General features: G+C 38.1%; 1 non-coding gene across 1 annotated transcript; it reads left to right on the plus strand.

Annotated features, from left to right (window-relative positions):
* The first annotated feature begins 3561 nt into the window (after positions 1-3561).
* On the plus strand, positions 3562-3634 carry TRNAK-CUU (transfer RNA lysine (anticodon CUU)). Its single transcript has one exon. It is a non-coding gene; the product is annotated as a tRNA-Lys (tRNA).

Below are 3634 nucleotides of genomic sequence, written 5' to 3' on the forward strand. Positions count from 1 at the left end.
TCAAAAATATTTTTAAAATGTTTAATTTAAGGCTCTCAAATGATTATTACGTGTCAATTGCCATCCGTGCTTTTCGGTGATTACGTGGAGACAATGGTCAAATAGGCATGGAAGGAACTGGAGATAGTAATTAAAATCGGTGGGGAATTAATAAAGTCAATGTGTTTTTCGAATTATCAAGCTAAGCGTATTGGATAATCTGGGAGATAGCAATGGAATTTGAGTGATTACCAACATTACAAAGGTCATGATTTTTTCGAGAAAGAAGAAAACTAAGTTAATCATTAAAATAAAATAGGGAACCATAAACTAAAGTAGGCCAAAGAAGGTAAACATCTAAGCCTATATCAGAAGTGATTTTGACAAAATTGGTCAAAGTAATAGAGGCGTAAGAAAGAGAAATCCGTCTGCCCAAAAGGTTTCCCAAGAAGGAGGGAATTAAAGAGAGTCGTTGAGTAAGAAAGTTAACAAAATATAAATGAAAACTTTGACGCGGAGGTTAGTTATTTACGATTTTGATACTAGGTCATTGAAACAGGACGATATGTGTGGATTGGAGGCTTTTGGCATTTAGGTGTGGAGAAAGATGGATGAGCTGAAGTGGACAGAAAGGAAAACAAATGAGGGGATGCTGGTTATGGTGGGAGTGGAGAGAGGTTAAAGGGGAATTCCAAAAAATGCTGGAAATATTGATGTGGAGAATTTAATTTGACGATAGAATGTTGAACTCTGTGATAGAGGTGAGAACTTAAGTACCCAAGGAAGGAATAGGAAAAGGATAGGCATGTTGGGCGAAATGAAGGGAGGACGGAAGTATGAGGAAGTGAAGAATAGATTATTTTAGCTTCGGGTTGTTTTGTTTTGAGAGGCTAAGAAATTTGTCGGTTTCAGTTCTTGTCCGTCCAAAACCTACCAGAAACGGTGAAATACCAAATAATAATGATAATAATAACAGTAATTATTACGTTGATCACAAAAATATTTTAACATTACAATTTCATGTCACCATAGTAAACCTGGTGTTGTAAATGTAGCCTACTTTTCGCATTCCCACCACATAAGGTTAAATTATCTCTTTTTAAGTGCTTTATGTAAGCGAGTAAGAGTTCATCATGAATAATCTCGATTTATCCCAATACGATTAAGAAATGAATTCGTAAATACGTTCCCATGAATACAGTATTGATGCTGTCATTAATTTTTAAAGATGATCGTTTGACCATATACTGAAATCTCTGCTTGTATATTGCGTTGTAATTCATTGAGTCGTTAAAAAAAAGGGATACAAATTATTTTGCGTGATTTTTTAAATGTTTTACTTATTCTCCTTTTAGGTTGATGCACTTTTTTCCAGTGTTTTTTTTCAACTTTTTTATGCATCCAAAAATAAGACTTTCAGAAGGTCCTCAAAATAGGGATTTGTGCTGACGATGACTTCCTCGTTCGACGTAAATCCTTTTTTGCCGAGGCATTTTTTCAAGATTGGAAATAAAAAAGTCATCAGGGGCCAAATCTGGCGAATACGGCAGATCCTGTAATGATTCGAACTTTAATACCAAAGTTTTCGCCATCAAAACTACGCAGATGTGAATTGCATTGTCTTGATGGAAGAGAATGTTTTTCTTTGCTAAATCAGGACTTTTTGGTGATAACGGTGCAATGAAGACGCATCATGCTCCCCAATGATCGTTTTTGCCAGTAATCAATGTAGATGATTTCGTGTGCATCCAAAAAAAACCGTGGCCATCTCCTTGTTCCTTGTTGCCTTTAGAAACCCACTATTTTGACTGTTCATTTTTCTCTGGTGTTTTTTTTATAGTAGTGTAGCTATGTTTCGTCCATAGTTATGCATCGAAGCAGAAACTGGTCAATATTGCGACGAAAAAGCGTCAAACCAGCTGCTGAATCGACCTTTCGATTTCGCTAATTCACTGCTGAGAACAAACGCGGCATCTATCTTGCCGAGATTTTTTTCAGACTCAATTCTTCGTGCAAAATTGAAACCACTGTATATGCCAATGGCCCCAAATATTTCACACACTTTGCTTAGTCGATCACTTGGGGCCATATCGTAGATTTTGTCACTCATTTCGGATGAAGTCACTTCCACTGGACGTCCCGAAAAATGTTCGTCATTTGTACGGCCACATTTAAACTCATTAATTCAATTGTACGAGTCGTAAATAGTCGCAAACTCAATATTATATATGATATGAACTTCATCCAACTCGAATTTGATCTCATTCGGTGTTAATCCACCTTTTAAATAGAATTATTTATTTATCGCCCCAAACTGAATTTTTTAATTGTTCTAAATAAGCAAAAGTTTGTTCCTTCAATTGACCATAAAAATGAAACCACGTGATGGTTATAGCCAAAATCTTAAGAGCAGTCCAGCGAGAGATAAGTTATAAGAGCAAATCTATTCAGATGGTACGAGCGCCATCTCTTGAATTTTTTTAAGGACTTGTTGAATCCCAGCGTATAATGATTTATGTAAGGTAAAATTACCTTTTTAACGTTTATCCGTGTTTCCTAATGATATCAACGCTTTATGAAGGTGGCTATTGGGTTCGATTCCCTCTACTGAATCTTTTTGCATTCTAAGATTAGATAAGATTCTTAGAGAAAAGTTTCCTAAGTTGTGGTTGGCAAAAATATTGCAGTTTGCAGAATTTGCGTCTCTTAATTGAAATTTTAGTCTAATTTTCCTTCTGCAAAGCGAAAGGTAATTCTCGTTTGATGTTTGTCTGGCTCTACGATCCAGTTATTGCTCTTAAAGCCCAATTTCCGTCAATCTCAACGAACGCTGATTTTCGGCCACCTCCTCAACCCCAACGGTTAGATATGAGACGGCTAATCACTTAAATTTTTCCCACTCCTGAAACGAATTGAATCGCGCAGATGCCGAGTTGCTCGTTTAGGCACCAATCGAACGGGAAATCGATCATCGCGGCAGCAGTAATGAATTTAGTTCCGCTGCGGGTTCGTTCTGCTCTCTCACATTTACGTTTGATCCTTTCGTCGTGTCAGCCTTCAATTTTTATTCGCCGATTGAAATGCTCGTCTTTTCCCTGGAAATATTCAAGAGATAGATCTGTGTGGCGCTGGACGCTCTTTGAATTTCGCACGCTATATACTTGCTCAACATTTTGCGTATCCTTCGATTTGTTTGTGGGTGCTACGTTGATATTGATGTGCTTAATTTTGCAATTTTCTTATCGTTTGAGCGATTCATGAAAAACCCCTCCAAGATTTTTAGAATTTATCAGGGATGACTTACATTTCTGATGAACTGGCTGTTAAGGTTTTCTACAAGGAAGTATCCCAAAAAAGCGGGTCCACCCCCGTCGGAGAATGGTTGGTCATTTCGCGTTCACGAGTGGTCATCATAGGTTCCAGCTCAGGTTTATAACCTGAGCTGGAACCTATGATGGCCACTCGTTCTGTGGTGTTGACTCTCGTGCTTTTGATCGAAGAAGTCGGCCAACCATATCGGAACGAAGTTATCTCAAAATACTACTTTTATCTTTAAAGAAAGTTTCTCTCCCGTCAACAACAGCCCGGCTAGCTCAGTCGGTAGAGCACGAGACTCTTAATCTCGGGGTCGTGGGTTCGAGCCCCACGTTGGGCG

Source organism: Hetaerina americana, unplaced genomic scaffold (assembly GCF_022747635.1).
Source record: "Hetaerina americana unplaced genomic scaffold, ioHetAmer1.1.p SCAF_115, whole genome shotgun sequence".
Lineage (NCBI taxonomy): Eukaryota > Metazoa > Arthropoda > Insecta > Odonata > Calopterygidae > Hetaerina > Hetaerina americana.